At 49.0% G+C, this 12,801-nt stretch overlaps 1 long non-coding RNA gene across 1 annotated transcript; it reads right to left on the bottom strand.

The window, feature by feature from the left end:
- Positions 1–3,531: 3,531 nt before the first annotated feature.
- On the bottom strand, positions 3,532–8,461 carry LOC122388476. Its single transcript, XR_006257797.1, has 4 exons — positions 8,207–8,461; positions 7,358–7,454; positions 6,178–6,310; positions 3,532–4,429 (listed from the first exon to the last, which is right to left on the bottom strand). It is a non-coding gene; the product is annotated as an uncharacterized LOC122388476 (long non-coding RNA).
- Positions 8,462–12,801: the final 4,340 nt, after the last annotated feature.

Consider the following 12,801-nt stretch of genomic DNA (forward strand, 5'->3'; position numbering starts at 1 on the left):
CCGTCTCCGCGGCAGGGCGGCCCGACTCCCGCGGCCGGCGCGCCGGTGCCGCGGCGGGTGGCGCAGCCGTCGCACCACGGCACTGAGAGTCTATAACAGCATGAGCAGCAGCGCCAAGGTACCAGCGAGCTCCCGGAGCCTTCAGCGGCATTCAGCAGCCGCTGCCTGAGGGCTATAGGAATTTTCTGGCTGCAGAAATACGCACTCATCGACCAATAACAGCAAGTACCTATGTAATCAATGTTCGTCATTAACTCCCGAGCATTGACTTTTATCTACAGAAAAACTGCTATAACAGGTTGACGTCGTCGCGTTTCGCTGTAGTACCTGCGGCAATGGCAGCGTCCCATGGGACATGCGATCAGCCAGGATTTGACGGGCTTCGATTTCAAACCAGCTCACTGCAGGAGGCCCGGCTCTGGTCCAGAACAAAAACCTCAAATAAACCCCTAATAACGACCGAGGGCGCGGTACAAAAAGGGCGACCTGTCGAGTTTCACACTCATCTATCAAAGCCGCCGCGCCCCTGGGAGGCGTCTCCCAACATGTCAGAAACATGTGAAGATGCGGAAAGGTATGCATAATTCAAATTGCAGCAAGCAATATATTTACGACGTATATAACTTCAAATACTAATTCATATGGTCCCTTTAGGTAAATGTATCTCAAGATGGCCTTATGTTCAATGATTACGAAAAGTTTGAAAATTAATTACATAATAAATTCATTTTGGTCACTGTCCTTCTTCAGTTCGAAATTGCTTACAAAATTGCATGCAAATTTAAACAGAAGATTATCTGTTCAGGTAGCTGATTTTGGAAACATTCGCATTCATTGAACAGAAGATTATCTTGAGATATAGGTATATATTATGTATGTATGTATATGTAGATCATTATGCTGTTCATTCACGTATATCGTCATTTAACCCGCGACCTGGTGGGGGGGGGGGGCTATTTTTTGCCCCCCCCCCCTCCAGACTTTTCGATATATCTCCAGAACCGCTGCGCCGATCGTCACCAAACTTTCAGTACCCTCCCGGACATCAATTTTACATGTGGTGACCAGAAATTTTTCCAAAGGCTATGATAGGTTGGCCGGAAATGACGTCAGAGTGACGTCATGTTCTGCCGTTTTCGACCCAAAAAAGGGTTTCGCGGGAAGAGCTGTCAGGCCTATAACTTTGCAAATACAGAAAAATGATAAGAACATAAAAGCTGTAGAATTGACAGGGCTACAAAACTGCTATCTCGGATTTTGAAATTTTTGGATTTTGACCCCCAAAAATCAAAAGATAATTTTTTGGAATATAATGATCGAAAAATTTAAAAAGTTTTTTGAATTTCGCAAAAAAAAAACGGAATATATGTGATAGTCCTTACCGACTTCCATCCACATACCAAATTTGAGATTGATACCTCTTTTTTTGGCGAAGTTATAGCGAAAAAACTGTTCAAAATTGATGACGTCAAATTTTCAAACTCAATTTTTAGCAATTCTAGACCCCGTAGCGCAAAACAAAGACCACCATTAGACTCCCCGTGACGAGCTGCATCGAATCAATACCCATTTTATGGAAAACTATCAACTTTAAAATTTGACCTTTTTTGGCCTGACCTTGACCTGACCTTGACCTGAACTTCACCAGAAAGTGACCTAAGCCGTACCTGATAGTCTTATAACCAACACCATTGAGTTGGAAATGAAAAATTGGCCATAAAACATGCATCACACAACCTTAGTAAAGTTGGGCTCATGTGACCTGACCTGTGACCTTTGGTGACCTGACCTGTGACGTGACCTGGTATTGTCAGTGACCTCTAATAGCAACATATATACTAGGCAACTGACGCCCTATCGCTGATTCTCGACAAAATGCGTTTTCCTCGGTGTTATAGCGCATTCCCTAGAAGACCCGTGAACGGTGAAACATTTCATCTTTGACCTGACCTGTTACGTCATCGGTGACCCCGAGGTCAATGAAATTTGGTTCCTTTCGACAAATTTGACAGGCCTTTCGAACGCCGTTTGAATTTTGCGGATCCGTCCAGTAGTTTTGGAGATACGAGGGGGGGGGGGCAAAAAATAGCCCCCCCCCCACCAGGTCGTGTTATAAACAGACCCCACCAGGGCGCGGGTTAATTGCAGCCTTTCTAATGTTTCAACTGTAGAATTCGCATTGTGTTTTGTACGGAACAGGCCATGAGCCATGAAATATACCTAGGCCTCGTAATTCAACGTCTATAGCACGTCAAGATTCGAGTACCTATAGTGTTGCGCCTTACAGATTCTGTAGTCGACTTACAGAATGATGTTCCACTCCTCAGAAGCTATCAGTTGACCGGAGCGCTAAGTTGTGCCGTTTATTACGCAATTAGGCGTGTCGATTGTGAGCATTGGGACAAAGCTATAATTTGTGAACTCAGCCCGTGTGATGCGGCACAGCCTACCACTCAAGGCAAATAATTGCCTGTGAAAAGTGGAACATCATTCTGTAGTCGACTATACAACGAAATGGTGACTAGAATGGCCCAGTGGCCGGTAGTGTCGGTAGGTACGTAGTAGGTAAGTACACTTAGGTACTCGGCGCCGTATCGGTACACTGAAGTGCACAGTTCTTGAGCCGAGTCTGTGCATGTGCACCGTGCTGGCCCTGAGTGCTGCTCGAGTGCCGTGCCGTCTTCTGTTTGTAATGGAGCGTGGCTCCGACTCCACTCGACTCTCTCAGGGAGTAATTATGACCCGGTGGCCGGGCAGCGGTCGGGCGGTGGATCAGGGGAGCCCTCTGACCGCGCGCGCCCAGCGGGGGCCGGTGTCGGCCGGACCCCCGCCGGGACCGACTGCTCACAGGGCGCACAAACAGGGTACACACACCGCGTACACACGGGGCACGGGCGGCCGCCGCCCGGCACGGGGAGCATTCGGCGCACAGGGGCGCCGCCGCACGGGGAGCACTCGGCGCACAGGGGCGCCGCGGCGGCACCATATGACACCGGATCGGCCACGCGCCGGCCGCCGCGGACCCCCTCAGCCGGGCGCAGGGGCCGATTTACCAGAATTAGGTCGGAGTGTCACAAAGGTGACACAGAATGTCACCATTTCATTGTTCACCAGCTCATAATACCAGTACCGACGTCCAGCGACCGCAGTCATCGCTTTGAAAAGGGTTTGAGACCAATGCAAAAGTGATTGAAAATCGGAAACAGTTTAATCCTAATCTTTCACAAAATAAAATAATTGAAGATCAACTAGAAGGTAATCGTGCAGAAGGCGATATTGAACATGATATTACCTTGCACTGGTCGTACACTGAAAACAAAATTACCCATGGGTGATGAGTAAACTCATGAACCGGCGGTAATTTTAAACAACCTATTTGACTGCTCGAGGCGCCGGTAATGTAACTAGGCCTGCACCGGTCATTCCACCTCTCAATTGTGCGTTAACTCATGTCTCTTCACTCGTGTAGTATGAGTTAACCGATTGTGAAAAACTCATGTACTCTTGGTAACTCATTTTGATTACTCATGATATGCGAGTATAGGCTTACTCATATTACACCGTTAATGAAGACACCACACGTTTGACTACATGAGGCGCTAGTAAATGTTACTAGCCCTGTAGCGGTCACATCACCAATGAGTTGCGGGTTAACTCTCGTTCCCTCACTCATACCACATGAGTTTACCGTTTGTGACGAATTCAAGCATTGCTAGTAACTCATGCCATGCAACGATTGATACGCGAGTTAAATGTAACTCATAACATGATGGTCAAGTGAACACACCTATTAGATCGCTCTGCCGCCGGTTTTTCCACTCTGTCGACTCATCCCCTGGCGGTCAGCCTCACCCATGAGATGAGAGTCATAACATTAAAACATAAGGTTTATTAAAACAATGCATAGCATGCAGATAAACCACGACTATTACATCATTGATCTATGAACAAGGGTGATGAACACAGCACGACGCTCATGCCCTTCCAGACATGAACTTGGCCTACACGCATGAAAAAGCTTTAACGCCATTTCTTTGCAAAACTACCCGGCAGAAACACAAACACAAAAAGAGACAGAAAGTCCCTAAAGTGCTGCCTCATGTCCCTCCCCGTGCACTCCTAAACGCAGCCGGTCATCGCCGCCCACTGCTTTGGAGGCGGCGACACATCGGTCTTCAGGATCACGGCACACATCAGGTAGCCGGCCAGACGGATGGCTGGGCGGTTGAACGACTGCGCAAACACTGTGAACGCGGCCCCCCACGTCAGCAGCTTGTTCACCTTTGCCGTTTGCTCCTTAAACTGCACTGCTGGCACGCCCTCTATGGCGTGGAAGTCGTCCGCCACATGAGGCCGTGGCTGCGGCGCCGATGTGAACACAACTTGGTGCTCTTTAGCACGGTGCAGAGAAGATGGTCGATCGCATCGTCTGCGACGGAAAAATTTACCTTCAGAAATCAAGGCCACGAACTGCAAACTTTAATTTGGTACAGTATGCCTCTCGCAATTTTAACCCACGTCTTCCTGGGGGAGGGGGAGGGTGTTTGAACACCCCTTCTGTGGATTTTCGCGAATATCTCAAAAAACGGCGGCACTCCGGGTCACCTAAAGTCAGGTCGCCAGGTCAAGCCAAGTGACCTCACTACTTAAAAAGTTATAAAGCCTACCATAGCTACACCCTAGTGACCGATTGCTTTGAAACTTGCAGCGATTGATAAGAGCAACAGTTTGTACAAAATGTATATCTTAGCATTTTGATGTCGATGGCCTAAGGTCAGGTGAATTTTGCGACCTCTCAGTTAAAGGTAAGTAAATTGGAGACAATCGAAAGGCGCCTCTTTTGGACGTAAGTCATATTGGCCGTAAGTCATATTGGCCGTTTTCGCGACGGGCTACCCGGCGAGTGCACCTAATTTGACCAAATCTGCACCTAATCTCTTTTGCAGCAAATATCTGTATTTTATGAATTTATTTCAGTGTTTTCATCGATGATACTCTCTGATAATATGGTAAAGCAGGCATATAAGCAATTAGTGCAACCACACTTAACATGAAAATGGCACCCGTGACCCCGTTTTATGCCCCTGATGACATCTCAGGTCACGAATGGTATCTGACAGTTTTTCGCGAAGAACTTTTGATAGAGGCATAGAACGATGAAAACACCTTCGTTGTGTTCATCTCGACGAACGGATCAACTGATATGCAACCTGACCCTTATCGGTCAGGTCATGACCTTGAACTGAGGTCAAATTTTTAAGTTAACCTTTCAAGGTCACATAATAGTTTATTCAATGCGTCTTGCCGAGAGAAACACGATTCCGGTAAAAGAAAGTACGTGAAAGGCTTAAGTCAAAAGTTTTTGCTGAAAAACTTTCAGAAAAAATATATCTATTTTGGCAGTTTTTACCCCTCCCCCGCATGCAAAACCACTGACGGCAGGTCAAATCTGAGAGAATTAATCAGAAAGAGCGTTAATGGGCTATCAAAGGCGCTTTTCTGTGGTTTTGTAGCTCTATTACTTTCCGAGCTATGCGTTGATCTGATCAAAATTTGAATGTTGTCAAAAATTGAAAATTATCAAAATTTAACCTGGAAATCGGTGAACTTTTGCATTCAATGACCTCTGGTGACCTGACCTTTGACCTGACCAAAAAGTGACCGAAATAATTTCTTCCTTATTTTTGACGTCCTTTCGAACACCGCCTTCGCCGTATCGCTACATGGCCCAGGAGCTAAGTTAAAAGGGGGGTTCAAACGTTTCCTCCCCCTCCCCCCCTTCCCCAGCAGGGCCTGGAAATCCAGGAACTCCCGCGGGGTGCGGGTTAGAAGATGCTTGTGAGCATAACATTAAAATATGTTTAGAGTAAATAGTGCTCGCATATATTATTTTGAAATTGACGATAAAAATGTGTTAATCATACTCAATGCCTATAGGTATTGAGTATCCACTGTAGTTTACTACAGTGGATATAACGATGAACTTCTATGATCTCTTATAAGAAGCACGAATGAAATTTCACATTTTTCTGCTCTTTTTTTTTAAATACTTTCCGTGTAAGTGTATACGACTTACGAGTATATCAAACTGTTAACAGGACGTTCATAAATACATGAGCTTTTGGTACTTATTCGGTTACGGTTCCAACATTCCCGGGTAAAATGTTGTTAACTTACCATCTGTGAGGCATCCAGCTGCTCTTTCACCTTCGCCATTGGCCACAATCGGGGTCATGGCTTCCCGGGAGAGTTCCAACTCGTTGGTGTCCTGCAAGTCGGCATTTTTTATCCGACTCAGCTCTTTCCAGACCTGAAAACAAAGGATTAATGACGCATGCTGAAGGACGACTATACCAGTAAGACGCCATCGATATTCGCATGGCCGGCTTAAATTCTTCTACTTCTTACTGCAGCGTCTGAAAATTAACTGCCAATCCAGTTCCGTTATCGGTGGTCATGCAAATGCGATGTCACGCAAGCACATCTGTTTTACAGTAGCATTAGTAACTCTCGCAATCCCTACCGTGCGGCGGACATGACCCTGGGGTTATGCATGCATTGTCTGTATAAGTACAGACTTGTGCCTCAGCCAAAAATCAAGATCCAAGATCCGCAAGATCCCATGCAATGCCAGGATTTCAGAATACTGGATCTCCTTGATCTCATTGAAAAATATAATATAATTTGAGGATCAAAGATCCCCTGGATTGCACGTATAAATAACACTTTAGGATTCCGGACCCCACGCGAGAACGAATTGCCAGAGTTCAAATTTCCTGGATCCAACGTAAATGTCATGTCTGTAGACATTGAGCGTTAAGTTTGAACTTTAGGGCCAGCGAAGCAGGTTGTGCACAAAGACTTCTTAAACAACCTTGTACGCCTCGCTAATGCAAAGCATTTTGAAATTTAGCAAGAAAAATGTGTTCTCAGAGACTAAATGTAGGACACAAGATCCCCAGAATCAATCCACAGAGCAAAAATGTAAGATTCAAGATCGCCGGTATTCATCGACAAAAGAAACATGTTGGATCAAGGACCAGCAGGGTCTCCAAAAAGTATTGATGAATTTATAATCAGATAGAAGAACTGCGCTCTTGGATCCTGTGGATCGAATCATTTTCGGATATTGGCCCTAGTCTGTCGGTAACAAAGGCAAGGGAAACAAAATACACATGAGGGCGGGTGCAAAATAACTCAAGATGAGCTTCAGAAAGAAAACTGACTCTGAGTGCCGGTGAAGGCGCGTCTGCAGTTGCACGCACCAAACCACCTGACTCTGACTGCATAGGATCGCTAATTTACAACGCATCAGACCATGTACAATGATTCATGTTATCTATGACAATGTACATACTTTGTTTTCATCGACGACAGATGGTGGCCATCGGGATTTTCCTCTTGACGATGAGGTGTCGCCTCTCTGAGAAAGTGGCCTCCATGGCACCGTCCAGCTGAGGAGATGAGAACATCATATAGAATCAATTCGACCATGCCTGGTATCTAGATCTCACTCTTGGGGGGTGCAGGGGTGGGCTTTTAGAAGAAGCACTTGGGGTGTTCATTTTTAGAAGGATTCGGCCAAATGATTCAATTACAAGTCGTTTATTACAAAAATACTAGATGAACTACGAGGAAGATGAAAAACATGATGAAAAGCTGACCTAGCCTTACCTTATAACCTACTAACTAGACCTTACAACCTAAATAGGTATATATACCTACAATCTACCAGCCTACATCTTAGGTACAACATACAACCTTCCACATGCCTACCACTCGAACTTCATTTGCACATATACCACCTATCCTAACCTATAGATGTTTGCACCAGGGTTTGAGCATTAGGGGCTGGCAGAAATAGATGCTATAGGCAAAGGCTTAAAGAAAATACTTGATGTTTAATTATTCTGTTAGGCTTCACGCTGGCAAAGCTGCCCGTAGAATAACAGGTTAGGTTTCACTGTAGGGGCATGTTGAGCATGACTGATATGATATTCCACATTTTGATGCATATTATGAACCCCTCAAAAAGGCTTTCATGTTATAGACAATACATAACTAGGAGGGTCAACCAACCCACAGGACAACCCAAGGTATCAGTAGTGTTGTGTGAGTGCACATGTAGGTACATTTTCAATGAAAATATGCATTTTGCACTTAAACATACCTACAGGCAATAAAATACGTAACATCTAACACTCACCAGTCGCTCCAGCCTCCAATTCACTGCGTCCGCCGCGTCCCGTGCTGCACTTCCGGCACAAACATGCAAGATGGCGTCATGGCGGTAATATTAACGCGTAAGGCTTGTGTAAAGCAGCTCATGGATAATTCACGGTTGATCATATTTACCGGCGCATCATTGGTTTCCTTAAGCTGCGTTTGAAGAGTTAATGATTTCAAACTGGTTTTTGAACTCATTACTCACGAACAATGAGTTAGCAAGAATCCCTGTCCTCTTTTTTCATGAGTTCTTAAACCCAAACGTTCAGTTTCACTAACTCACGGGTCGTGAGTACATTCCTTACTCGCCTTACATGAGTTTGCGAGACTCAACAGGGAGTTTTGATACCAATGTTTTGTGCGTCATGAGTCAGGCAACTCATAGGGAGAAGGTCATGCATTTGGGCAATTGAGTTTTCAAAACGAGTAAACTTTTACTCTTGAGTGTTAACGCTCCACGCATGAGTTACTCATCCAAATATACTCATGAATGGCGAGTCAAATATGAATTACTCTCCCCTCATGAGTAGATTTGTTTTCAGTGTACAGCCAATGAAAAGCTTAAAAACACTCAGCCCAGTTAGTCCTTACTCCTTATACCTATAGGTATCCTATACCTATAGGTATCGCTATCTAAATGTAATGATCAAGTTGGCTTCTATAGAAGCCATTAGATCATTACATTTAGATAGCGAGCAACCATTCAAAATGTTTTTTTATTACTGAAGGGTAGTGCCTAATGACACACTGGGTCTATAGTTTCTAAAAGGCACGGTATGAGTAGTTGCACCGTGCACGCCTACTTTATAAGCACAGCTCAATAAAACAGTTGCAGTGGCTTGTTAGAGTCACAGTTATCACCGACTTGTAGTTCGTTGTCATCGACTGGTCACACTTTTCATGTTTCATTATCTACTACGAGTTAATGGCCTGACCCTTTACGATTTGGTGATCTCTGTTATTGTCTTGATGTGCCGTTTCATTGATCTCTCGGTGGAGTGGCTCTGCTCCCCTGTCTGAGAGCGGCGGCCCGGCGGAGCAGCGCTGCCGGCCGTCCATCACCGGCCCCGCCGCCGCGCCGCGCCGCCCGCTGCGCTCACTCTTCATTATTCATAAAATTCGCCCAGATCGGGCTGTCGGCAGCGGCTGTTCCCACGCGCCGGGTATGCGGATCTGGCAGCCGTCGGCGGCGGCTGGCAGGGCAGCGCGCCGCGCCGGTCGGCGGCGGGCTGGCGGCCAGCCTCAGACCGGTAATCTGGGCGGGCCACCGCCCCCGGCCGGGCGCTCACTGTAAAAACCAATGTTTACCAATTAATAGAGGACAGGCGACAGAGAGCAGCCGCTTCGGGAGAGAGGGGAGGGACAGCGGCGACCGCAGAGACGCGCCGCAGCCCCGGGCCGTGTTCTCAGTGAGAGGGCGGGGCGGGAGCGACCGCAGGGGAGGCGCTGTTGAGCCGCAGGGCACTGGAGAGGAGAAAACGAGCACGGACCGGCGCCGAGGAACACACGTTCAGAGATGACAATTTATATAATAGTAGGTATGAATTTGATGATACTGATTCATTAAGTGTTGTGCGTGACCCATGTCCTTAAAACTTGTTGAACATCGAATTGTGTGAATTTGTAAAATATCGCCGCTTTTCAAGCTTAAATTTTCCATTTGTCTCCGGGACTGTAGCGGGGACAAGACAGCTCGAAGACGGGCAAAGGCAATTCACAGACGAGCGAGCCCCTAGACAGGAGACCAAAAATAATGCAATAACTGAGCTGTCGGGAGAGGTCGCAGACGGACATGAAGTTTAGTCCAGTAGCCGGGCTGGGTCGGAGAGTCCGAACATCAAAGACAGAAGACAGCAGGCAGCAGGCCCACAAGTAGGCCAGCGCGCCGCCTCTGTACCGCCTCTGTGTCCGCCGCGTGGTGGGCTGTGTATATTGTACGCCGCCACCGATAAACAGCGCGCTCTGTGTGGACAGGCCGCCGACCGCCGACCAGTCACCACTGACCACTGGACACCGACCGCCGACCAGTGACCACTGACCACTGACCACTGACCGCTGACCGCTGAGTACTGACCAGTACCATTAACCACTGACCACTGACCACTGACAACCGACCAGTGACCAGAGATCACTGACCACTGGCCGCCGACCACTGACACCACTGACCACTGACCGATGAGTACTGACCACTGACCGCCGACCGCCGACCAGTCACCACTGATCACTGACAACTGAGAACTGTACACCGACCGGCGGGCCTGTTTAGTGTTTATTGTTTAGGTAGCTGCGTCCTCCCTGCCCAACGTCTACTGTCCGAGCATGCTCCGCTGGTTTGGAGAAGCTGGGTCGCGACGCACATATCGTTTCAGTGTCCAAGTCTCCCTGTTTCCATCGTCTTCAGTGTTCTAGTGCGCTGTCGGCAGTGAATGTGTATCCCTTGTAGGGTGAGGTCAGCGTAGGATACAGATTGTGCCGAAAGTAAAACATCAGGTCAGGCGCCAATGCCGATGGCTCGTGAATTGGCTGCACTGTTGCTATGATTTTGCGACAGAACTCAAGGATATTTCGATAGACGTGCCTGAAAAAGTGCATGCTTTTGCAGCCTTCACCTTGCAGAAAGAGCAGAATATGAAATGCTGAGTTTTATTTTGTGAAAGGATGGATAGCTAAACTAATTATAATTTAGAGTTAAGATTTACAATTGTCTGCAATATGTCCCATTGTCTACTAAGACTACATTCAGTTAAAAAAATAACAAATATGGTGATAATATCGGAACAGAGCGGCGGCGGCGGCATTTTCCACTCTCCAACTGACTAGCAGAGGTCAGATAGGCGCAGGGATGAGTCTCTCACCAGCCTGCGGGTGAGATCTCACCACAGTCTGTGGGTGAGATCTCCCCACCGTCTGTGGGTGCGATGTGCGCACCAATGCGCCTCTTCTCCCCATCGTCTGCGGTTACTATGGCTCTCCCCACCGTTTGTGGGTGAGATCTCCCGCGGCTGTGGGTGAGATCTCCCTCCCAGGCAGCCAACGAGTGAATCTCCCACCGTCTCTGAGTGAGATGATCTCGCCGAGAAGTCGTATACCGCGGCGGCTCCGGCTGGCAATTACGGCAGTGTGCCAATAAAGTCCGGGTGGGTGGAGACTGCGGCGGCGTTCCCAGGGGAGCGCCGCCGGGGCGAGGGCGGGGGCGGGCCGGGCGCTCCCAGCCGCACGGCGCTCTCGGCTAATTCTCACGCTTCTCCTACAGCGCTGCGGAGGCACTAAATCGACTCTCGTGAGCGCGGGGCGGTGCCGGCCGCCGGCCCGCGGCCCCTCCGGAGGCTGAGCGCCGGGAAGCGGCCCGGTGCGCGCGCAGTAGGACCCAGTACGTGTCCTCGGCGCGTATCAGATGCCGGTGCCAGCTCCTCAAGTCAGAGTTCTCTTAGAGCGACCAGCAGCGGCCGCACAAGAGGTGTCGTCGTGGTCCTTGGAAACCTCTCCTTCTCTTGTCATCGGTATACCATCGGTCACCGTCTGATTGACCTGATTCAGCGGCGGGGGCGGGGGCGGGGGCGGCGGGCGCGCGCTGTCGGCCGCCGCCAGGGCGGCACATTCAGCTGTCGGCGCCGGCGCCCGGTGACGGATGACCACCGTCACATGTCAGCGTCACGCGCCGGCCAACAATGCCTCCGTGACGGCCGTCGCGCGGGTCGTGACGCTCGCCGCGGTGGTCGGCGGCCGGTCCGTGTCAGGCGCGGCCGACCCCCGGTGGGCGGCCGAGGCGCCGTGCCCGCGCCCGCGCCGTGCGCCCGCCCGGACGATTGTCAGAGCGCGGCCAGCTCTGATTGTCCGACTTCGTTATCGTGTGGGAGCGGAATGTCCGATATTGTGTGGGATGTGCCGCTTGTGATTGCTGATTTACGTTTTGTGGAGCAGGTCCGCTCGGCGAGGTGGTTCCTTGAGAACGGCGGAACGAGTGTGGGGATGAATGGGATCGGTGATGACTGATTTCACCACCAATCACCATACAGCTGCGGTATGCACTAGCTGGTTCCCGTATTCCGAATGACCACAGTCTGTGGAGAGACTAACCGAGAGGACCCTGGATCCCAGAAGACGGTGCCCCGGTCCCGGGTCCTAGAGGACGGCATCCCGGGTCCCAGAGAACTCCAAAGGGTGGCGTGTGGAGAATCCTTCTAAAGGAATTTGAGACGGTGCTGACATGCATATTCAGTAGTTTTGGAACACAATGGCACGTGCATCCGCTATATAGGTATATTGTATATTGAAATGCACAAAAGTCGATTTTCAAAAGACCTCACATAATACTAATAATATCCCACTCTCCAAAAACTGCTGTTTTCAGCAACTTCAGACAAGCCGACAGTTTTACCCAGTAGCTAATAAGTACCCAAGAAGTCATCAGCATTCCTGTCATACCAGCGCCGCGGCGGCTACCTGGGCAGAGACTGACCCCCTCCCCTCCCAGTGAGCCGATTAGCACGGCCGCCTGACTCCCAAAGCGGCCGGTCGGAGGCCCGTGCAGAAGGGCGGCACGCGCCCACCGACCGGTGCGCTGAACCGTGGGCG

Source organism: Amphibalanus amphitrite, unplaced genomic scaffold (genome assembly GCF_019059575.1).
Source record: "Amphibalanus amphitrite isolate SeventyFive unplaced genomic scaffold, NRLGWU_Aamphi_draft 000018F_arrow, whole genome shotgun sequence".
Lineage (NCBI taxonomy): Eukaryota > Metazoa > Arthropoda > Thecostraca > Balanomorpha > Balanidae > Amphibalanus > Amphibalanus amphitrite.